The 26,174-nt window shown below is 38.5% G+C and overlaps 1 protein-coding gene across 3 annotated transcripts in view; it reads right to left on the reverse strand.

The window, feature by feature from the left end:
• The window catches only part of Pals1 (protein associated with LIN7 1, MAGUK p55 family member), a 96,448-nt gene that overhangs the window by 47,615 nt on the left and 22,659 nt on the right, over positions 1-26,174 (reverse strand). For all 3 annotated transcript variants that reach the window (XM_052185594.1, XM_052185592.1, XM_052185593.1), the window contains one exon: positions 1,280-1,362. The gene's annotated coding sequence lies outside the window, so the exon portion shown is untranslated. The remainder of the gene's footprint in view (positions 1-1,279; positions 1,363-26,174) is intronic.

Here is a 26,174-nt window from a genome sequence, read left to right on the forward strand (position 1 = left end):
CTCTAGAAGAAGCACTAAGGTCAACAGTCAGGAAAATACATATGAATTACACCAATGATTAAAATGACAAGAATGACAAATTATCCTCCATCCAAACTCTAAGTCTTATTTATAACCATGTGACCTACATATAACTACTTCATTTACCATTAAATTACCTTCTTTACCATGAAAATGAGAGCTATAAAATTAATATTATGTGATCCTTAGGCTTTCTGTGTTAATTACGAAAAGTATAAATTAAACTGGATAGAGTTTATTGTTTTCATTGTAAGTAAACAAATTTATGTAGGAGTTACTATACTGCTATGGCTAATTTTAAAAACCTAGGAGTTTATACATTTCTAAAAATGAACTCTTAATTTTTTCATTTATAATGATTGGATATTTAAAAAGTACATCTATTCACCATGCTAAATCATAAAAGAAAACTATAAATCATTATCTGGATCAGAATTTTCATGGTTAGACTGTTATCATTTCACTTGTATACATGGATCTAGTCTTATTCTCAAAAGATTTTTGCAACTAGTATCAATCAACTTAAATTCTATTTTAGTTCTCTCTCCTAAGTGTTTAGTTTAGTGAGAGACAGAAAAATAAATTAAATGACTACTTTTCTCTGGTTTTTCTCATCAGATTCCAATGCATTAGAAAACATTTTCCTTATATGTCTTATTTTTACATGTCTAGTACTTAGCATAATGTGATAGAAAAAAAAGTCCAAGAAATATCTGTTCAATTAAACTTAGACTATTTTAAGTTCAAAGAGGACACAGACATCTAAAACAGGGTGACAAGAAACAAAGGAAATATAAGGATATAGTTCTTTGTGCTGCATTTTGAAGTACAACTATCCATACAGAAGTAGGGACTGTTGCAGATAAATGGCAATTGTATGACCAAATGATACAAATGGCAGAATCCAAAACTCAATACCAAGAATCAACCATTTGTATCAAAGCTAGGAAACCAACAGTTTACTGGACAAATAGTTTCTTATATAACCTTAAGTTTTAGGCAGAGGGAGATGGGAAAGACAGATTTCATATACATGGATATGTTCACTGTCTAAGTATAGTCTAACCTCATCTTCCCTGACCCTGTTCATCTTCCCTTCTCTTTTCTAGCATGTAAAGCCCTTTGACCAGCAGCTGGAAAGTCTCATTTCAAGTGATCAGCATTCGCCTGGCATTTTAAGAGGCTGGACTACGTTTCCATAGAAACAGCTTTGTCAGCTAATACAGAACTCAGGCCAAGAATAGTGAAAAGAACTTACATTATGCAAACTGGAAAACCTTGTTTTCTATCCGTGTTTCTCTTCTCTGTTTCCCCCCCAATATTCAGGTTAGCTTTCTTATTCTGAAAAACAGAAAAGGAAATAATTAAGTGTAAAAGTATGCAACTAACCAAGTGTAAAAGTATGCAGTGTTTTGTGGAGAAGTGAGAAAAAATGTTAATTCAGCATAGCATTCATTTTTACAGATAAAATTTTTTTGCAGTTATAAATGCATACTACTATCATCCCAGTCATTGACAGATATTAATTAAAATCAATGTTGTTATATATTAGTGTTACTGAAAAAAGAAGTGGGGCTGGAGAGGTGAGGGTGGCTCAGCAGTTACAAGTACTGGCTGTTCTTCCAGAAGATACAGATTAAATTCCCAGCACCCAGAGGCAGCTCACAACTGCCTGTAACTCCAGTTCCAGGGATTCAACACCCTTATACACACATAGATGCAAGCAAACACCAACGCACCAATCTTTCCAGGTCCACTCTTAAGTATAAACCTAAAACATACACATCATCTATACATATACAATCTGTACAATAGTACAAAAATATCTATAGCAGTATTATTTAACATAGTGAAAGCAGAGAACCTACAAATGTCCATTAACTGATGAATGCATAAATAACAAGGTATAGATACATACAAGAAATACTGAATAAAGAAAAAAAAGAAATATTAAAACAGACTATATCAGAGATAAACCTTAAAAACAAGTTTAAAAAGCCTGTCATGATGGGCAAGCATGGTGATAGATGCCTTTAATTCCAGCAGGTGGATCTCTGTGTCAGGTCAACTAGGGCTATGTGAGACCCTGTTTTTGGTGCTGTCAGTGTGTGTGTGTGTGTGTGTGTGTGTGTGTGTGTGCAGGGAGTGGGGGGGGGGAAGCATCTAGTCCAAGAGAAATGGTTCAGTTGGTAAAGTGACTACCATGAAACAGTGAGAACCTGAGTTTATATTCCCAGAACCAACATAAAATGCTCATCATAGCAGCGAGGGTCTAAAAGGCCATAGAGTTTTGGGGAGTATCAAGACAAGGGGATCCTTGGAACTCCTTGGTCAGCCAACCCAGACAAACTTATGTACTCCGGGTTCAGTGATAGACCCTGTTTAGAAACTAAGGTGGAGAGGGATTTAGGAAGACATCAAACATGGATGTCTCCACTTACACATACAAATGTATGTGTGTATACCGACACAAACATATATCCCAAAAGTAAAAAGCTAGCAACAAAAGCCCACATACTTTATGATTCCATTTATTAAATGTCTAAAATTGATGGGATCATAAAGATGGTGGTTGCCTAGGAATTAGGAAGGTGGGTAAGAGAATTACAGCTGGGGCTGGAGAGGTGGCTCAGTGGTTAAGAGCACTGACTATTCTCCCAGAGGTCCTGAGTTCAATTCCCAGCAACCATATGTTGGTGGCTCACAACCATCTGTAATAGGATCTTATGCCCACTTCTGATATGTTTGAAGACAATGACTGTGTACTCATATACATAAAAAAAATATTGTAAGAGAATTACAGCTGATTGTGTAGGTTTCTTTAGGGAATGATATAAATTATTGGTGGTGTTCATATAGTTCTGAATATACTAAATGTTAACAAATTATACATTATCATATATATGAGTGAACTGTTGGCCTGTGAATAATATAAAACAACACAGTGAAGTGATACTAAAAACAATTGTGATTGCTAATCTCAGTGGTCAACCTGACACACCTGGAAAGCAGAAACTCCAATTGAGGAACAGATTCCATCAGATTAGCAACTGCTAATGATAGTTCATTAGCAGTAGGGTAGTTCCATCTTTGGGCAGTCGGGCTTGGGCTTTGTAAGGAAGGTAGTTGCGCACAACTGGGGGAACAAGCTAGTAAGCAGTATTCCTCCTAGATTTTTTTGCTTCAGTTTCTGCCTTTGGGTTTTTGCCTTGAGTTCCTGCCTTGGCTTACCTTATTGATGGACTGTAAAGTGTAAGATGAAAACAGCCTTCCACTAGGCTGTTTTTGGTCTCTGTATTTACCAGCAACAGAAACCAAACTAAAACAACAATAAAATCATTAAAATTGAAAAGACTCGCTGACCTAAGCACTGAAGGAGGGTATGGAGAAACTGAAGCTCCATTTGACAGCTCATAGGATTCAGGTCTCTCCGTCTACTATGTGGGTCCCAAGGATGGAACCTGGGTTTATAAAGCTTGCCAGCAAGCACTGGGTCTTCTCTTCAGCCCTACATAAACTATTTTTAAACCTCACTAAACTGAACACTTAAAATAAAAATTTAATGTAAGTTTTGCCTATTTATCAATTTCAAAGAAAAAAAAAACCTTATACACTTAAGAAGGCATCTCTTAGAGATAGGTATACAGCCCAGTCACTAGAATTCTTCCTTAGTGTATATGCAATTCTGTATTAAAATGCCAGGCAACCTGCCCCCCAAACAAAATATAAAAAAGAAAGAAAAAAAAGGAGCTATTTTTGTTATATGTGAGATCTCTCTCTCTCTCTCTCTCTCTCTCTCTCTCTCTCTCTCTCTCTCTCTCTCTCTCTCTCTCTGTGCCTGTTTGGGGGGGGGGGGTTGTCACAGACAGACTCCTGTAGCTTAGGCTAACCTAGAACTCACTGTATGGCTGACAGTGACCTTGAACTCCTAATCATCTCATTTCTACCTCTCAAGTGCTGGGTTTACAGGTGTGTGGCATATGCTGGGCAGAAACAATTTTTTAAAAAAGACCACTGCAAAAAGACTAAATTCACATCATATAAAGACCCTATTTACCTGCTGAGGATGTAGCTTAATATGGTCTATCATGTATTTAGCAAGCATAAGCCCTGGACTCACTCCTAAACACACATGACTCAACTTATTCAACAAATACTTAAGAGTTTCAGTTTTACAAACATTCACTTAACAATCAATGACTCCTTCACCCCCTTCCTCAGAAAACAAAAACAAAAGTCAGAAACAAACACAAACAAACAAAAAACCCACAAAAACAAAAAACAAAGATCTAACCACATCCAAAACGAAGTAAATACAAGTCAAAACTGAAATACAGGGAAGTTAGTCACACAAGGTATTAATTCAAATTATTACTCAGTAAAAATGGCACAAATTTAAGAAAATCAATCTTCAAGATACAACTGAAAAAATTCTTTTGCTTCTTTGCTTTGAGACAGGGTTACATGTAGCCTAGGCTGACCTAGAATCTGCTATGCAACTGAGGCAGACTTTCAACTGATCTTCCTGCTTCCTTTTTCCAAGTGTGTGGACTACAGGCATACTATTCCTGGTTGGGAAACTGGTTCATAAATTACAAAAGGAAAGACACTTTCATTGTTGTTTTGAAGATTTCTATTTTTATTATTTTTAATTATATATGTACACACACATGCATATATGTATGTATGAATGTATGTATGTATGTATGTGCCAGTTTTTGTGGAGGCCAGAGGCATCAGATCCTTGGAGCTGGAATTACAGATAGTTGTCAGCCATCTGATAATGGGCACTTGAAAGAGCAGTATATGTTCTCAACCACTGAGCCACCTCCCTAGGCCAGGAAACCTTTATAAAGAAATATTCTTTAAACATCTGAAGTAAACTGAACTTGATCAGCTCAACAGCATACTAGTAACTTAATAGGTCAAGTATAAATAACCTGGGTTTATTTTTTAAGTACAGCATAGTCTTGTAAGGTCATCTTTAAAACTTGACATAGTTTAGGTTTCTGATAGGTGAATATTTACTTATTATCATTCCAAAGAACTTATTGCTATTTGCACATCATTAAAACTATCTTAAGACATACAATGCTGGGAAGTTTATAAATAGTGGAAACAATATTCCATTTAAAAAAATTTTAGCTGGGCACCATAGTGCACACTGGCATTTGGAAGGCGATGGAGGAGGATCAAGAGTTCAAAACATAATCCAAGCTAGGCATGGAGGCTCATAGCTGTAAAGTCTTGAGTCTTAAAGCAAGAGGATCCCTGTGAGCCTGGCCAGCCTGGCCAAACAGTTGTGAGCCACCTGATAGGGGTGCTATGAGTGAACCTGAATCACAAACTAAGGATCAGTCTCAAAACAAACAAACAAACAAACAAACAAACAAACAAACAAGAAACCCAAAAAGTGCAAAGTAAAATCAAATAAAGATTTCAAGAAGGACTAATGGTGACATATATCTTAAAGCCATAGAATCTTCTGTCTTTGTGGACAGAAAGTTTTAAGATTCTTGATGCTCAGTTGGATACCAGTAACAAGATGTCATTTAGACATTCTTCCAATATAAACCTTCAAAGATTTAGCAGTATTTACATTCCTGTATGAAATTATACATATATAAATTACATCTGAACTCAAAGAGTTAATTTACAAGGTCCTTATTCTCCTTCTATGATTCTAGGTCATACAACTGCCTTGATATAAAATAAAATAATATAAACCAAATTGCTAAGAAAAATACTGCTATATTCATAATTTATAAAAATCAACCCAAAATGGGTCAAAGATGTAAACATTAAGACCAGAAATTCTAAAGTTATCAGTATTGAATATGGGGTGGGTGAAGAGAATTAAACAGTCACAATAATCTTTTGAGGGATTTACCTAAAAGTACAGGCAACAAAAACTAACATCAAACTAAAAAGGTTACTACAGCTAATGAAGCAACTGACAGTCAGCCCCTCATATGGACAAACAGTATTTGTACAACATATATAAAGAAAGCTGAGTATCCAAAATGTTTACCAAGCCTAACTCTATACCAAGAAAACTCCAAGAAAAACACAGTTACAGGGCTAAAGAGAGAGATGGCACAGTGGGCAAAGTGCTTGTTGTGCGAGCATAAGGAACTGATTCAAATCCTCAGCACTCACATAAAGGCTGGGCAGTGCTCTGAATGTCTGTTTTCCAGCTTGGATGGGTGGGAGTAGGCACAGACAGGGCACAGTGGTCAGTCTGGCTAAAGATGAGCTCCAGGTTCAGTGAGAGACCCTATCTCAAAAAGTGGCCCGGGGGTGGGGAATAATAGAGGAAGATAACTGACATTAGCCCCTGGTCTCTACCTCAGTCCACATAGCAAGGATGCACATATATGGATCATACACACAACAGTTTCAATTTAAAAGAGATGGACAGAAAAAATGGAACACATATATAATACTATTTAGCTTTAAAAAAAAACTTTTGCCACTATATAAACATGGTATCAAAAATGCTATGCTAAGTGACATAAGCCTTGCACAAAAGACAAACACCACATGTCCTCACCCAGATGAAAATTTAAAAAAGCAGACATTTAGGAAAAAAAGCAAAGAATAGAATGTCCATTAGGATACAGGAGGAGTGGAATGTGGACCTCCAAGGACACACAATCTCAGGAAGAACACAAGAGAAATCCCTTTTGAGGTATTCTAAATAGTACAGTGAATACGGTGCACAATAAAGTATTATACATTTCTAAATTGCTAAGACAATAAATTTCAAATGTTTTCACTACAAAACCTTTAACTTAGTGATAGGGGATGGTCCCTGGATCATTCAATCAAAAAGGGGAGAGGGAAATGCTAAGTATTTGAGGTAATGTGCATATTATTTAGCTTGATCTTTCATTCTGTATTCAATAACTTAGTGGTTACTCTATGCTCCCAAAGTACAGCCAACTATAACCTATAAATTTAATAATTTAAAGCAAATGGTAGTAGGAGTTTAAAAAATTCATTCTCGGGGAACTGTGTTATCAGAGAACTGAAAGAACATATGGCAGATAAGCAGCAGACAGCACAACCCAGCTTCTCAGTGACTTAGAAGGGAAAGAAAACAGCCCTGTGGTGAGCGGGCAACAGAAGGCATGCTCTGTATGGACTGCAGGGATCTGAGACCCAGGCGTTTGAGCTCTGGCACTAACTCTGCCCTGGGAATAAACCAAGCTAATCTGTTCAAAGTAAATTTTCTACTGCCAAGGGAACTTGAGTTTGGTGCTACTTGCTATGAGCCAGCAAGAAAAACTGAAAGTCAATCTGACCCACTCTGATGGTGACCCAATGGTGAGCCACACATATATACACACAGAGAGAAAAGGGGACTGTGTCTCAGCTTTTGCCTTTTCCAGGGAGCTCACAGTCAAAGAATCACAGAAAGAAATGCAGATTGGTGGAGGTAAAGAATGGCCATTTCTGCCTGTATAATCTAAGCAGAGATAAGACTTTTTGTTGGTGTTGTTAAAACCTGCCTCTCCCCCTTTTTAGTATTTGCTGACAGATAGTTGGGTTCTTATTTTCACTACATGTATATGCGCATATAGACATTGTTAGATATATATGCTCATTATCCTGGGTTTTGTTGCTTCTCTTCTAATAGTAACTATCCTCCACAGATTGAATGAATATATATATATATATATAATTGTTCTGGGTTTTGTTGTCACTTTTTCTCTTCCTTTCTTAATTCTTTTATTTGTTCCATCTTTCATTCTCCCTACTCCCTTTCTAAAATTACAACCTTTCTTTCTCTTGCCTTCTCCCTTTTCACATTTAAAATACTCAACTTTTGCTTTTTATTTCCCATTTTCTTCTGTCAATTGTTTTTCTTTATATCTTAAAACATTTTAGTTTTTATTATGAGAACACATTCCTGTTGTTAGAGTTGTAGATGCTATACAGCTACAGGATTTACTTTATTTCTGCACCTTATTCATTGTTATTCACTGCTAATCCTACTAGTTTTCTGGCGATGGGCTCAAACACAACACTTTAAGCACAATACTTTGCATACACTGTATAAATTCTCTGTTGCCAAACTATATTCATTGCTAAGAAATAACAATAAACTACTCTATACATGATCTACACTTGCTCAAATGTCAATGAATACTTTAACCCAAAAGATTAGGGAAGATAATCAATCTAGGTCTGGGACAATGGCTCGGTGGGTAAGAAAGAGCACTGGCTGCACAAGCATAGGGACCAGAATTCAGATCTCAGGCACCTGAAAGCCACCTATGGCTACATGTGCTGTGATCCCCGTGATGGGGAACAACACGGAGGGTCAATGGGGCCCCCTGGCCAGCTAGCTGGAAACAAACGTCAGTCAAGCTCCAAGTTTGCTGAAAAACTCATCTCAAAAGAACAATGCAAGAGAGTGACAGAGCAGGACACCTGATGCCCTTCAGCCTCTACACACACGTGCATTGGACACTAGCACATACACAAACCATGCACTGTAGTGACTGGGCTCCAAGCAGGCACGGAGGGGGATGCCAGAAGATATTGTTTTCTATTGAACATAGTTTTCTATTTTTATACAAACAAAATGACTTTATTATGTGGGGAAAAAAGTACTTGCAATACCTTCCTGACACCATTCCTCAGTTTAAATATTAAATTAGAATATCCCTGGACTGCATTATGTCAGTATTTGAATTTGCAAACTGGTACAACCACTTTGGAAGTCAATCTGGCGGTTCCTCAGAAAATTGGAAATAGTTCTACCTGAAGACCCAGATATACCACTCTTGGGCATATACCCAAAAGATGCTCCAATATACAACAAGGACATGTGCTCCATCAAGTTCATAGCGGTCTTATTACAATAGGCAGAAGCTGGAAACACCCCAGATGTCCCTCAACTGAAGAATGGACACAGAAAATGTCATTCATTTACATAATGGAATAGTATTCAGGTATTAAAAACAAGGACATCATTTGCAAGCAAGTGGATAGAACTAGAAAATATTATCCTGAGTGAAGTAACTCAGACCCTTTTGGGTACACTGTATATTATGTACTCACTGATTAATAGATATTAGCCAAAAACTATAGACTACCCAGGACACAACCCACAGACCGTAAGAAGTGTAACAAGTAGAAAGGTCTAAGTGAGGATGCTTCAATTCCACTAAGAAGGGGGAAGGAAATAATCATGGGAGCAAGAGGGAGGGAGGAACTTGGGTGGAAGAGGGGAGTGCAGGGGAAAGGGGAACAGGATCAGGTATGGGAGATAGGAGAGAAGCCATGCCAAGAGAATGAATGGAAATAAGCAGCATAGGGGAATGGGAGGACCCTCTAGAAAGTACCAGAGACCTGGGAGGTGAGAGACTCTAAGGACTCAATGAATGACCTTAGCCAAAATGCCCAACATTGAAGAAAGGGAACTTGAAGAGCCCACCTCTAGTAGATAGACAGGGCCTCACGTGTAGGGACAGGGTTACTAACCCATAGAAAAAATTTCTGATCCAGTACTGTTCCTGTCTAAAAACAAAAATGGAGAAGAGACTGAAGGAAAGGCCCAACTTAGGATTCATATCATGGTAGGGCATCAAGGCCTGACCCTATTACTGACGCTATGGTGTGCTTACAGATGGGAGCCTGGCATGGCTGTCCCCTGAGAGGCGGTACCAGCAGTTCACTTAAACAGAAGCAGATACTTACACCCAACCATGGGACTCCCATGGTTGAATTAGGGGAAGGATTGAAGCAGAAGGGGAGAGAGACTCCATATAAAGACCAACTGTCTCAACTTACCCAGACCCCAGGGAGCTCCCAGAATTTGAGCCACTAACCAGTAGCATTCACGGGCAAGTCTGAGGCCCCTGGCACATATATAGCAGAGGTCTGCCTGGTCTGGCCACAGTGGGAGATGTGCTTAATTCTCTAGGGACCTGAGGCCCCAGGGAAGGGGAGACCTAGTCAGGAAGGAGAGTACCCCCTCTAAAGTAAGGGGGAGGAGGAATGGGATGAGGAACTGTAGGAGGGAGGGACAGGGGGAGGCAATAACAGGAATATAAATAAATAAAATATTGAAATTGAAAAAAAAAAACCCTGCTGTTTGGGGCAAGAGAGACGGTTATGTGGTTACAAATACTGGCTGCTCTTGCAGAGGATCCGGTTCTATTCTCAGTACCCACATGTAGCTCACAACTCTAGTCCCAGGGCACAGATGCTCTCTTCTGACTGTATGCATGCAGTATACAGAAATACATGCAGGCAAAACATCCATACACATAAAATATAGATTAAAATGCAAGCAAACAGCCGGGCAGTGGTGGGCAACGCCTTTAATACCAGCACCTGGGAAGCAGAGGCAGGTGGATTTCTGAGTTTGAGGCTAGCCTGGTCTCCAGAGTGAGTTTCAGGACAGCCAGGACTACACAGAGAAACCCTGTCTCGAAAAAACAAAACAACAACAACAACAAAAAATACGAGCAAACAAAATACAACATGCTATTTGAATTGCTAACTTAAGCTTCATAAGAAATCATCTAATAGTACTAGAGAGGCAGCTCAGTGTTTAAGAGCACTTACTGTTTTTGCAGAGGACTAAATTCAGTTCCCAGCACCCATATCAAGCAGCTCATAACAACCTGTAACCCCAGATCATATTTATCTGACACCCTCTTCTGTGTTCTGGCATTCACAGGCACCAGGACATAGCATATAAAAATACAACAACAACAACAACAACAATAATAATAATAATAGATGACTGATGATTGGAGGATGATGATTGGAGGATGAGGAGGAGGAAGAAGAGAAGAAGGAAAAGGAGGAGGAAGATGATGATGATAATTATAGAAATTATCTAATTCATTTTGGTTTGAGACTGTGATACAATTTCCAGTTTGCAAAATATACTTCTACCATTTTGAACTCTGAGTTTATGTAAAAGTGAGTTTTCAGTCAGTAAAGTCAAAATACTGATCATTTCTGAAAAAGCATACTACTCTATTCCTATGGTATCCAATATTCAGCCAAGATTTCATTCTTGGTGATCCTGAGTCCGCAAGCTGCAGGCCACCTGGTTAAGAAGGCTTTACTGTTTCTGCTGAGGATATGAGTTGGATTCCTAGCACTCAAGTTTGGTAGCTTATAACTCCCTGTAACTTGAGCTCCAAGGGCTCTGATTCCTCTGGCCCAACAGGCATCCATACTCACAGTACAAACCTAGACAATGATAATTATACATACACAAAACTAAAATCTTCTTTAAAGATTGAATTCCTTACATTAAAAATAAAAAATCCATCTCCTTTGTCTTTATGTTTGTTTTTGTTTTTCGAGACAGGGTTTCTCTGTATAGCCTTGGCTGTCCTGGAACTCACTCTGTAGACCAGGCTGGCCTCGAACTCAAGAGATCCGCCTGCCTCCACCTCCCAAGTGCTGGGATTAAAGGCGTGCGCCACTACCGCCCGGCTCCTTTGTCTTTAATAAATGGTAAAATTATATGTATATACAAAATTATTTTAAAATAAACTTCCTTATGATTTATTTTTGCATTTATCAAAGCAAATATTTGATTTGTAAATGTATCTTATATACTAACATGCTGAGGAATGGCAGGAGGTAAATATTAAGGTCTTTGTTTTCTATAATTAACTATTATGTTCCTACAAGAACAAACCTTTTATATATACAATAAAAAGCAGTATAATATACAACAAACAACAGTCTCAAGAGTGAGCATAGGATAGTATTCATTAATGTTGGGAGGTATGCTGTTATATAATGTTATATGTTCACATCTAGGCTGAAATGAAGACTCACAAGTATAGGCTGGCCCTGCTGGAAACACCTTGGATTTATTTGCTTGAATTAATTGTTGGTCATTGTTCATTCTGAGACTACCTACTGTTGCCAATTTCTTCATGAACCTTCACATTCATCACGTCAAATAGGATTGCATTAGGAAGGTGGCCAATAGACTGAAGTTTTAGCCAGAGCAATAAAGTGAGAATAAAAACTACAGGGACATGAATAGCAAGAGTTAAGCTATCTCTATTTAAAGAAAATAGGACCTTATGTTTAAAAGACACTCAAGATTCTGCCATACGACTTAAAGAACTATACAAGAAGTAGCAAATAAACATCAACATACAAAAATCAATAGCAACAACAAAACAGCTTTCTTATAAACACATAAGGACTTTACTAATAGAAATCAGGAAAAGAAACTCATTCATACTAGTATCAGCAGTAAAATACCTAGGAATAAACCCAAGGTCTTAAATGATCTATACAATGAAATGTGTAAATAAACACTGAAGAAACTAAACACACCAGAAGATAAAAAGATAACCTAGGTCCATGAACTTGCAGAATTAAAGTTGTTTAAATGGTCATCTGTCCCCACAATAAATAATAATATAATTTAAAATGTTATAACAAAAATTATTTTGCCGGGCAGTGGTGGCACACACCTTTAGTCCCAGCACTTGGGAGACAGAGGCAGGCGGATTTCTGAGTTCAAGGCCAGCCTGGTATACAGAGTGAGTTCCAGGGCAGCCATGGCTATACAGAGAAACCCTGTCTTGAAAAACCAAAAATAGCAACCACTTTGGAAATCAGTCTGGCAGTTCCTCAGAAAACTGGGCATGACACTTCCTGAGGACCCTGTTATACCACTCCTGGGCATATACCCAGAGAATTCTTTAGCATGCAATAAGGACACATGCTCCACTATGTTCATAGCAGCCCTATTTGTAGTAGTCAGAAGCTGGAAAGAACCCAGGTGTCCTTCAACGGAGGAATGGATACAAAAAATGTATATTTACACAACGGAGTACAATTCAGCCATTAGAAACAATGAATTCATGAAATTCTTAGACAGATGGATGGAGCTGGAGAACATCATACTAAGTGAGGTAACCCAGTCTCAAAAGATCAATCATGGTATACACTCACTAATAAGTAGATATCAGCCTAGAAACTTTGAGTACCCAAGACATAATCCACATATTAAATGATGTCCAAAAAGAATGGAGGAGTGGCCCCTGGTTCTGGAAAATTAGTATAGGGGAATTCCAGAACAGGGAAGCGGGAAGGGGTAGATGGAAGAACAGGGGAGGGAAGAGGGCTTATGGGACTTACGGGGAGTGGGGACCCAGAAAAGGGGAAATCATTTGAAATGTAAATAAAAAATATATCAATAAAAAAATTTTAAAAAAGAAAAAAAGAAAAAAGAAAAACCAAAAATAAATAGATAAATAATTTATTTATACAATTATTATATACTAGTAATTTAAAAAAATTATTCCCTAATATCACAACAGCTCTTCCAAAGCAATTTTGGATACCAATTCCTCTTAAAATTAAAAAGAGTGTGTGGGTGTTTTGTCTCCATGTACATCTGCATATCATCTGTACTCAGGGCCCACGGAAGCCAAAAGAGAGCATGAGACCCCCTGGCAGTTGGATGCAGGCAACTGTTAGCTGCCATGTGGGTACCAGGAAACAACCCCAGGTGCTCTGAAGAGCAGTCAGTGTTTCCAGCTACTGGCCATCATGGATGCCAATTCTTAGTCAGTGGTTATTCTTACTCTCACCACCCACTATTGCCAGGGAAATGCTACATGATAACTAGGCATAATTTTGAGTGTAAGAGTTGCTAGTAGTTGGGTATTGTTGTGCATGCCTTTATTTCCAGTATTAGGAAGCAGAAGCAGATGGGTCTCTGTGAATTTGAGGTCAGCCTGGTTTATATAACAAGTTCCAGGCCAGCAGGGCTACATAGTGGGACTCAAATCTCAAAAACAACAGTGCTACTGGCATCTGCTCTACTGAGGTCTGAATGCTTAATATGCTGAGGACAATGCCTCACAAGAAATACTTATCTAATACAAAATGTCAATAATGCTAAAGTTGAAAAACTCAGAGTTAAACACAGAAATAATAACTAATATTCTCTAATATAAACTCAAAATCGAGGCATTTGTACATCAAGTAGTGTTCATATATTATGTCTCATATATTAAAAAAGCCAAGGTACCTAGCTAAACACTAAGTGCAAAATTTTTACCTATGGTGTACCAATGCATTTATTAAGAGTTGGTTTTCAAATAAGTGCTGAGACTGACTGAAAAGATCCTCATAAATTTAAGACATTGTTTTCTAAAGTGTTCAAGAAAGAACTTCAAGGTACACCCTGGCAATGAAAGGTAAATATACAAGTTCACTTTCATCTTGAACTTTTAGAGGTTCAGGAAAACAATATGCACTGATTTGTTTGCAAAACAAAGAACAGGGCATGGTGGCCTGAGCTTATAATCATTGCTTGGGGCATTAATAATACTTAAATTTGTAGTTTTAATTGAGAATTGTATTTAAAGTACATAAAGTACAGTGCTCTTCAGAGAGAATGTCATAAATGTTAGCCATGGCCATGAATTATTTTGTCCATGCCTGTTTTTTTCTTTTCCTTGTTTGAGTCTCCTTTTCCTTCTCTTTGAAGACAATTTGTTATGCAGCTCAGGATGCTTTTTTTTTTTTAATATTTTTATTTTCTATATTCTTTGTTTACATTCCAAATGATTTCCCCTTTCCTGGATCCCTCCTCCCCATATGTCCCATAAACCTTCTTCTCTCCATCCCTTCTCCAATCACCTTCCTCCTTTTTCTCTGTCCTTATATTTCCTTCCCATGCTAGATCAATCCTTTCCAGGATCAGGACCCTCTCCATACTTCTTCATGGGAGTCATTTGTTACGCAATTTGTGTCTTGGGTATTCAGGGCTTCTGGGCTAATTAATATCCACTTATCAGAGATTGCATTCCATGTATATTCTTTTGTGATTGGGTTACCTCACTTAGGATGATATTTTCCAGATCAAACCATTTGCCTAAAAATTTTGTGAATTCATTGTTTCTAATTGCTGAGTAGTATTCCATTGTGTAAATATACCACATTTTCTGTATCCATTCCTCCTTTGAGGGGCATCTGGGTTCTTTCCAGCTTCTGGCTATTATAAATAAGGCTGCTATGAACATAATGGAGCATGTGTCTTTATTGCATGCCGGGGAATCCTTTGGGTATATGCCCAGGAGAGGTATAGCAGGGTCCTCCGGAAGTCTCATGTCCAGTTTTCTGAGGAACCTCCAGACTGATTTCCAAAGTGGTTGTACCATCTTACAGCCCTACTAGCAGTGGAGGAGTGTTCCTCTTTCTCCACACAGGATACTCTTAAACTTACTAAAAACTACTGCCTCAGTTGCCCTAGTGTAGAAATCCCAGTCATGTGCTACCATAGCTAGACCAATCACTTGATTTATTATTTTTGTGTTTGGTCTTTCCATCCAGATTATAAACAACTGATGGTGAAGAGGGCACAAGAGATCCTTGTGTTTACAGATAAGCACCAGGGAAATCAGGAATGTTAAATGTGGGGTCGTCTCTTCAATGGAAGAGATGTGCACAGAAAGACCTGCTTAACACCCAGCTCTAGGCCACATCTGACTCCCCCAGACTCTTCTGCTTACCCCAGATTCTTAACTCCTTATCCTTTGAGCTCTGTTTCTCAATGGGGAACACATATATTTTATTCCTTAATGTGTATTTATTTTCTTATTTAGACCCCAATATACAAGGTAAAGCAATTTATTCAGCAGTAGTTTTGTTTCTGCTCTGTATCTGCCCTGCTAATGTGAACCTTTTCTTTTTAAAACTGTCACACCTACAGAGAGTTTCAGCAGTTAAAAGCACTTGATGCTCTTCCAGAGACCTCAGTTTGATTCCCAGTACCCACATGCTGCTTCACCACAATCCTTGACACCAGTTCCATTGGATTTGATGCCCTCTTCTGACCTCTGTCCAAAGAGTACCAAGAACGCATGTGATATATGTGCAGGCTAAATACTTATATTTAAAATAAAGTAAATAAATCTAGTAAAAAAAGTAATTAAAATTTAGTAAAAAATTTAAAATCTATCACTAAGTATTTGTATAATGTTGGCTAGTGACTTGAATTTTCCTGGACCTTCTGTCTTCTATTTAAACAAAATAGAAATTTAAAAAGGGGGGGGGGGGACTAGAGAGAGCACTGACTGCTCTTCCTAAGGTCCTGAGTTCAAATCCCAGCAACCACATGGTGGCTCACAACCATCCGTAATGAGATCTGATGCTTTCTTCTGGGGTGTCTGAAGATACAGTGTATTTACATATAATAATAAATACTCTTTTAAAAAAAGAAGAAAGAAAAGAAGCTGTTCAGCCTTTGTTTTTAGGTAGGTTCTCACTGTTTTCAGGGCTGACCTGAATAGGCCAAAGTGATCTCCTTGCCCCTATGTATTACTATGGACATAACAGTTTCATATCCATTATATTACCTAACATTTATAATCCTTGGATGGTAACTCAAATTTTATACAGAGCACAAAGTAGGCAACTATTTAAATAGCTTATGTAAGCACTGACAGAGGCACGGTACAGAAAAAGTAAAGCAGTACCACTGTGTGCCTAGTGTAGGGCCAAGAGCTGACTATACACTCTCCACTATTCCCTTAATGCCCAAGGTTACACTCAGGTTGCAATGAGGAAACAAGTAGGAAGGGGTTAAAAGTTGCCTCTTACGTCTTTTTTTCAATGTTTAGGAACAAAATCTCCATATGTATTCCTAGCTGAACTCAGGATGTAGATCAGACTGACCTCAAACTCAGAGATCCTCCTGCCTCTGCCTCTTGAGTTCTGGGATTAAAGGAGTACGCCACCATGATTGGTCTTAAGTCAGAATCTAGAAAAGCCAAGACTTAATAACAAATTTGTATTAATTCAAAGCAAAGCCTCTATAATCTTTACCATTTAAAAAATTAGTACTATTTGATGCTGAGAGAGAAATACTTCTATTTATCATTAAAATTTGTGCCCTCCTTGCCCACAGCCTTTTAAGGGGGGAATTTCAGACCTCCATGCTAGCCACTACTTCCCACCTAGGGTGGAGTTCTCGCCCATTGTTCTTCAAGGACCTGAAGTTTCCTGAGAGGGACCAAGCCACCTGCTGAACAACCAGTTCCCAGCCTTTGGGGGAAGGATTTTCCCCCACTTTAAATTGGGAGCTTCCTTCTTCTTGAACGTCAATTGGTTTGTGAATTGTATCTTGGGTATTCCAGGCTTCTGAGCTAATATTCATTTACCAGTGAGTGCATACCACGTGTGTTCTTTTGTGATTGGGTTATCTCACTCAGGATATTTTTTAGCTCCATCCATTTGCTTAAGAATTTCATAAATTCATTGTTTTTAATAGCTGAGTAGTATTCCATTGTGTAAATGTACCACATTTTCTGCATCCATTCCCAAGAGTGGTATAGAAGGGTCTCCAGTAGTATTATGCCCAATTTTCTGAGGAACCACCAAACTGATTTCCAGAGTGGTTGTACCAGTTTGCCATCTCACCAGCAGTGGAGGAATGTTTTTCTTTCTCCACATCCTCACCAGCACCTGCTGTCTCCTGAGTTATTGATCTTGGCCATTCTGACTGGTGTGAGGTGAAATCTCAGGGTTGTTTTGATTTGCATTTCCCTGATGACTAAGGATGCTGAACATTTCTTTAGGTGCTTCTCAGCCATTCGATATTCCTCAGTTGAAAATTCTTTGTTTAGCTCTGTACCCCATTTTTAATAGGGTTATTTGGTTCTTTGGAGTCTAACTTCTTGAGTTTTTTGTGTATATTGGATGTAGAGTTGGTAAAGATCTTTTCCCAATCTGTTGGTTGCCCCTATTGACAGTGTCCTTTCCCTTACAGAAACTTTGCAATTTTATGAGGTCCCATTTGTCAATTCTTGATCTTAGAGCATAAGCTATTTGGGCTGTGCTATGTGCTTAAGGGTCTTCCCCAGCTTCTTAATATTGTGGTCCTTCTTAGAAGGGGGTACAAAATACCCACAGGAGGAAATACTGTGACAAAATGTGGAGCACAGACTGAGGGAGAGACCATACAGAGACTGCTCCCCCCAGCCTCCTCCCCAGGGATTCATCCCAAGTACAGTTACAAAACCCAGATACTATTGTAGATGCCAACAAGGGCTTGCTGATAGGAGCCTGATATAGCTGTCTCCTGGGAGGCTCTGCCAGTGCCTGACAAATACAGAGGGGGATGCTCTCAGTCAACCATTGGACTGAGCACAGGGTCCCCAATGAGGAACTAGAGAAAGGATCCAAGGAGCTGAAAGGGTTTGCAGAGCCATAGGAGGAACAACAATATGAAACACCCAGTCCCAGGGACTAAACCACCAACCAAAGAGTACACATGGAGGATGCATGGTTCCAGATGCATATGTAGCAGAGGATGGCCTTGTTGGACATCAAGGGAGGAGAGGCCCTTGGACCTGAGAAGGCTCAATGCCCCAGTATAGGGGAATGCCAGGACAGGGAAGCAGGAGTGGGTAGGTTGGTGAGCAGGGGAAGCGGGGATGAGTTAGGGGATTTTGGGGTGTATGTGGGGGAACCAGGAAAGCAGACATTTGAATTGTAAATAAAGAATTTAACTAATAAAAAAAATTGGTGCTTCCCATTAAACAGTGAGCCTTGATCAGAAAACTTGTCTTGGCTCCTTATTTCTCTCGCAAGCCTGTTCTATTTCAGCCCCAGTTTTCCTTCCAGGTGACCTTGGTTCCCGTAGCCGCAGGTAGCTACAAAAATTCTTAGAGTTTAGTATTTTGACTATTTTCTTGAGTCTATTTCATGTGATCAGAGTTCTCTTATAAGAACTTTTTTGTTTAAAAACAGATGAAAAAAATGAAAAACAAAAAATCACAGAATCGAATATTTAATAGCTTGACCTTTTCCTTCTTTCCCCTTCCCTTTCCCTCCCTTCCCTTCTTTCCTTCTCCTTCCCCTTCCCTTCTTTAATTCTTAGAGAAATTTTTTTGTTATGTAATCCAAACTGGCCTGAAGCTTGAAATTCTCCTGCCTTGGGGAGGTAGGTGGTGGGGATAGGGGAAGTAGGGGTGGTGTTTAAAGACAGAATCGTATTAAGAATATGGGCTGACCTGTACTTGGGCCTCTGTCTACTTGGGCCATGAACTACTATGCCACTACCTTCTCTGTCTCAATGCTAAAGCCTAGCTTTGACTCTATTTCTTGAGGGGGGGTGAGATAAAGCTAAAGATGAGATCACCCTTCACTCTTTACAAATTTGGTCACCATTCTGTAACAGCAGTACCATGCAGTGTAAGGAAGCAGGCACAGGGGAACAGTGCCCAAAGACCACAATCCTTTTTTTGCTTTTTCCTCCGGTGCTAAGGATCAAACCCAGAGCTAGGCAACTGCTACCAAGTTGCCATGATAATTTCTTCTAAACCAGATAATTAGGGCCCTCATGTGCTATATATATTTAAGTAAAAAAGTATTTTGTGTTAATCAGTAGGAAATTCTCTTTGTCCACATCAAACACAAAATTCAAGGTTTTTGGAGATCTCTAAGACCTCCCACTCAAGATGGGAATTAATTAGGAGCCATACAGTATCAAAAGTATCAAATGCTTGGTTACTTCAACTGTGCCATTATCACCTTCAACTCTGACATAATAAAAGAGTGAATGTACCCCTAAAGTTTTTTGAAAAATGTACTAGAGGAAAAGGTATTTATGCCATTTTCAAGCACACTAAAAATGGATTTTTAAGCATGTAGCTTTAGATGACCCATAATATGGCCTTTCTTGATTGGTATATAGCTACCAATCAAGAATATATAAGCCCTAGAGGATAAGAACAGTCTAGACAACATAGCCAATGTAAGAAACAAGATAAAACCAGTTACTTCTGAATACTAAGTTAAACTGTTCAGATTTCTCCCTTAAGCACCAAGGGATTATTGATAGCCAAGGATAGTACAAAATGACTTTTCAGGATATAACTATAAAGTAACTATAGCTGAGTAGAGGAAAACGTAAGTGGAGTAGCTATTAATGACAATTATTTTCATTTTAATTTTAATACTTCACACATGAACAAGTTAAGCAGCAGAAGGAATAAAAAGGGTAATTTTAAAGAATGGCTATTACAAAGGTTTTGATATGGGGAGTTAAGTATAATTCTAAAATACTTAGTGTAATAATTAGACCTAGGAGAATTTTATAGAACTTTAAAATGTGGAACTCAAGAGTCAGGCATCCTTTTTCCCATCCCCAAGGAAGAGGAAGGATGGGTTAAGTACTGACAAGAAGATAACAAATTCTACTTTTAAAGTATCTCTCATGTTACCCAAGTTCTCTTCTTCTAGTACTAGCCTGAAAATAAACTTTAAAATACAAATTTAAGAAGCTAGGTAGACACATGCGTTTAATCCTAGCATTTGGGAGGCAGAAGCAAATGGATCTCTGTGAGTTTGTGGCCAGCCGGGTCTAGATCCAGTTCCAAGATAGTCAGAGGTACATAGTAAGACCCTATCTCAAAATATACTCCCAAATCAAACCCAACCCCCAAAACAAACAACAACAACAACAAAAAAACCAAACTTTTAAAGAGTGTTAATTCCTACTGGCTACATTAACAACTTTATGGCAAACAGGACTTATTACGTGATGTAGTCACTACAGCTACGCTATGAGAACTCACTGTTATGGGTCTGCACTGTTGTTCCCACAAAATATTTGTTAGCAGCACACTGGTATCATGGTTTGCAAAGACCAGTCAAGATTTTTCACGAATAGGATGATACTTTGGGGCCAGAAATTTTCTGTGATGAAAGACTCATTGCTGCAAATCATGGAATGTATTATAAATCTTCAAGAGCACCAGAGGAGTCTCCTCCTCCAATGACTGTCACCATGACTGATGGGTAAAGATGTGTCTATGGTAACTTGATTATCAAAGGAATGTTATGAAGTGGCCTCCCACCTGCAGCCTTCCCAGTACTAATCTCATCTGTCCTGTGCCTTCAGTTTTTAGATGGCGCCCCCTGCAGCACCCTCATTTTTATTCAGAGGCAATTTACTTCATATCTCTACTTGCTACCCAAACTATATGGACTGAAGGCCAGTGCTTGAGAGCTCCCCCTACCCTTTCAGTGTGTCTACTAAAACTAAACAAAAAACTAGGAGTTTTAGCACAATGTTAATTGTTGGATCAGGCACTAAAAGGGACTTGTTTCTAAGTAATTTAAACATTCACATCTTACATTTAGATTGCTTAAAATTTTTATTATCACTTGTGTGTGTGTGTGTGTGTGTGTGTATGCACACGCGTATGTTGGGGGGGTGCACATCACACCTACTGGAGGTCAGAAAACAACTCTGTGGAGTTGGTTCTTTCCTTTCACTTACGTAGGTTCCAGAAACAGCATTCAGACTGCCAGGTTTGTGCAGCAAGTGATTTTTCTTGCAGAGCCACCTAGCTGGCCCAAAATGTTTTCCATAGTGCACTGGAAATGCAATTTCTTAGTCTTATCTCCACAAATTCCTTAAAATGTAGGCAAAATAGACACTCCTTTTCCTAAATAGGCACTGAATAGTTAGTTCATAGGTGAACATTCCTGTGGCTCCACAATGCTGTTTCTAAAGAACAGTAAGTACCATTCAGACTGCATGCTTCCTTGAAAAGTCACATAATTACACTGCTCTCCTGCTTTTAAAATATGGTCAAAGAATATCAACATGTTTTGCTCAGCTGATTGCTTCATACTATCTGCTAATGGATCTCAATCTTATTTTACCACCTGACTTCAGTCACATTTATTGTTCAAGGCTCCTAAAAACTGAGCTAATAAGGGTGCAGAGACAGTCCTATGGAGTAATGTTAGAAATGTGATTCGTTCCCTACTAGCCATGAAAAATGAAACTAAGCTGCCAACATTCCAGCTTCCAAGTGATCTTACATTAAAAAATTACTCTCTATTCTGTATTGTTCCAACTTCAACATAAATTGTCAAGGTGAGCCACTTGTCTCAACCAGATAAACTTTTCAATAAAGGCCACCAGAGACTGCCCTACCTGGGGATTCACCCTATGAACAGTCAACAAACCCCGACAGTACTATGGACGACAAGAAATGTATACCAAAAGGAGCATGCCATGGCTGTCTCCAGAGGGGCCCTGCCAGAGCCTTACAAATACAGAGGCAGATGCTAGCAACCAACTATTGGACTGGGCGTGGAGTCCCCAATGGAGGAGCTGAAGGATGGTCCAGAGGAGCTGAAGGGGTTTACAGCCCCATGGGAAGAATAATGATTTTGGCCACCTAGATGCCCCAAGACTCCCAGGGACTGAACCATTAACCAAAGGGCACACATGGTTCCAGCCCAAAATGTGGCAGAGGAAGGCCTTGTTGGGCATCAGTGGGAGGAGTGGTCCTTGGTCAGGTAAAGGCTCAACAGAGGCTGAACAAAGGGAAACCGAAGGTGGGGGGGGAGGGAGTGTGTCGGGTGGAGGGGCATATACATGGAGGCAGGGGGATGGAGGAGGGGAAGGAGTTAGGGATATTAGGGGAGGGGGATATCGGGAAAGGTTTTGCCACTGGCAATGTAAATGAAAACAATATTCAAAAAAATTAAATAAATTAATTTTCTACTATCTCAAAAATCATTCAATAGTCTATTAAAATATCTATGTCTAGTATTTTTATACCAGACAATTTGAAATATATATTTTAGTTATAAATTTAACATATTCATAGCAAAAGAGAAATAAGATATTACATAAGTATGTTTGTAATCTTATATACTTGGTAACTACTTTTCTTTGTAATGATGTCAAATTCTTCCTTGTGATTCTATATTACTTTTGAGAACTTGAGGTATTATTAATATTAGTTAATATTCATATCTTCATTTATGTTAATTTGATATTAATAAATAATTATTACATATGAAAAATAACTTATAGCTCTAAAAAGTATATTAAAAGTGTTAACAGACCAGCTGATCAACAAACTAGCTATCCCTCCCCCCAACCCCCATGGTAAAATCTGAGCATCTTGAAAATCATTCCTGTAATACCCTAAATATACAGAGCTATCAATTTTAATGGCATTTCATACACCCCAGCTCCTCTCTTCCCATGCCACTCCACCTTCTCTTGCATGGTTTCTCTGAGCTCAGTAACTCAACCTCAGTCATGCTCTTTGTGGGTCATTTCTCACAGTGCTGCCAGATTTAACTTTTCTCAAAGCACCCCAATTACCATCACAGTGCTCCTTTGGAAGATTTTGTAGCCTCTTTCCTTTTTAAAGCTACTGTTTACTGAGGGTTAAGTATGCAACATTCACTCACTGGGCTCAATTCCTGGCATGCATAATCTAAACTAAACCTCACAGCAGTCTCTTTGTTGAATTGAGTGCCTTTAGCAAAGTACAAACTTTGTGCCTGAAGTCTGATTCCAGCCTACTTTACATTATTAGCCAGTAGGACGGTTTGAAATTCCTTAGCCTGACACTTTTGTGATTTCTTTTGACTTAATCCTAAAACACATTCCTAATCTGTTTCTTTTCCCAACTCCCAAATAAAATTATTTCCCATGTAATCCTTATAAAATTCCCACCTCCGTATCACCAATATATTGTTTTTTATACTCGTTAAAAATGTTAGTTTAATTTTTCAACCAGTTAAGTTTTTCTTTTCCACTGGGTGTCTTCCACAACCTACCCTGCTAAGGCACTTCTGTGCATGCCTTTGAGGCACCATGCATTTTCTACCTTGGAATTAGATTTTTTAATGCCAAACTAGATGGCCAAGTAGATTCCAAGCTCTGTCATGGAGTTAATGTCCAATTTGTATCTGCTGCTACATACTGTGTGCAATACAATGGTCCTCCTTGGGTATATTACAGGCTCCAGTCTGCTTTCCAGTTTCCATTGTGAACAAGGGTGAGTAACACGGAATGAAACAAGAGGAAGGAAAAACTATTCACAGAACTTGTATAATTTATGTTGTGTCATAATAGTTTTTTAAACTATTATATATTGATTTCTTACTGTCCCTAACTTATGAACTAAACCATAAGCATGTTTCTTTCTCTGTCTCCCCGCTCCCTCTCTCCCTCCCCCCCTTCAGTATTTTACAGGGCTTGGTTTTATACTCAAATTCTTTAGGCAGCATTGGGTATACCAGCATATGTTCCATAAGAATAAGGGAGACTACATATACTGCGTTATGTATAAATAAGTAATCTTTTGTCTGAGCATCTTTGGCTGAAAAAAATACTTATTTGGGAGGAAGACAGGCTTACTATGCACATCCTCATTCATAATTTTACCAATATAGTTAAATCAACATGTATTGCTAGCAAATGGTGAGGTGTCCTTAAGCCTAAAATTAATTTTAAGGTTAGATTACTATTTATCAAAGTCATATGTATGGGGTTAAGTTATGACCATTCTTCCACTGAATGTATTTTTCCCTTTGAAGTAATGAGCAGTGATGCTAAGTACCACAGGAGTAAAAGTAATGAGAAATGGTTATTTTTTAATATCTCTCTGAGGACACTGTTTCTAAGTCTAAAATTATATATTCTTGTAGGATGACAACATACATATCAGGTCAAAGTAAAACAGCCTTAAGTTCCAAAAATATTAAAACAGCCTTAAGTTCCAAAAATATTAACAAAACACAGATATTATTAAACTGATTTGAATTACAGCAACATCTAACAAACTGTTAAGTATTCATTAAAGGAACTCTATTCTCCACATCCTTTTTTAAAAGGCAGTCCACTGTTTTTATTTGCAGTCACACTGGGCTAAAAGAAAACTAAAACTACAGCAAATAAAGCAGTTTACGAATAAAAAGAAATAAAGTGTAGCTAAGGGTATATCCAATAGTAGCAAGCATGACTAGCACACATTGGCCCCAGTTCCCAGCAAAGAAAAGAGTATGTATACATAAACAGAGAACACAAGTAGAATACTATTCATGACAATGATAAATGTTAAAAGCAATCAAACCAATTTAAAAAAAAAAAAAGGAAAAACCAAAAGAACAGAACTTTTTCCCCCCAGACAGGGTCTCTGTAACCCTGACTGCATTGGAATTTGCTATGTAGACCAGGCTGGCCTAGAGCTCAGACATCTACCTCCGTCTGTTTCCTGAGTGCTAGATTAAAGGTGTGTACTACAACATCTGCCTATGAACAATTTGTTATTAAAAAGTTAATCTCAAGGCTGCTGTCTGATATGCAAAATTATGGGTCCATGTCCTTGTCAAAATTTTATCAATACTGCCAGAACAGCTCAAACCCCAAAGTACCAATTAATGGTTGATTTAATGATTAAGTATTTCCTTTTTATATCAGTACATATGAACTGTATAATAGTTTACTGTACAACACGGTACTGTATCCATATAACAAGTATACAAATAAATGTACTTCTTCCTATCACCCCCCATTATAATCAAGTCTTTAAAAAAATTACTTTTATGAGTCTTTTGCCTACATATATATGTATGTGTACTGAGTGTGTACCTGACGCCTATAGACTCTAAAAGAGGGTGTCAGATATCCCAGAACTGGAGTTGCACATGTTTCAGCCACTGTGTGGTTGCTAAGGCTTGAATCTGGGTCCTCTGGAAGAGCAACTAGATCTCTTTACCCCGTGCCATCTCTCCAGCCCCTATAAGCAAGTGTGAGAGCATACGTTATGTACTACTCACCTTGTCCTTATGGACTTCATGTACTACTTACATGTCCTACCTGCAGGCCAACCAGATGGCCTTGTGGGTAAGGCACTTAACTGTCAATTCTGATGACCAAACAGGGTTTCATCCCTAGACCCACAAGGTAGAAGGAGAGAACTAACTCTCACAAGTTGTCCTCTGACCTCCATATGCATGTCACGGCATGCATGCACCTTCATACACATATACAATGGTAATAATATAAATAAATGTTTTTAAAAACATCTGTCCTATTTATTTGCTCACCTATTTTATATGTGTAAGTACTTTCCCAACCAGAATGCAATAATCGGTAGCAATTCCAGTCTTCTATATTGGCTCTTCTAGATCCTGGGGAGTGCCAGGTACACTCATATTAGAAACTCAGTTAATTGCTGCATTAAATTCGAAGGAATCGTTAAGTTTCTGTAAGGATACAGAAAGTATTGATACTGTCAACTTGGTAGGATTTAGAATCACCTGTGGGGAATGATCTAGATTAGATTAATTGAGGTGGGCCATCA

This window comes from Apodemus sylvaticus, chromosome 6 (assembly GCF_947179515.1).
Source record: "Apodemus sylvaticus chromosome 6, mApoSyl1.1, whole genome shotgun sequence".
Lineage (NCBI taxonomy): Eukaryota > Metazoa > Chordata > Mammalia > Rodentia > Muridae > Apodemus > Apodemus sylvaticus.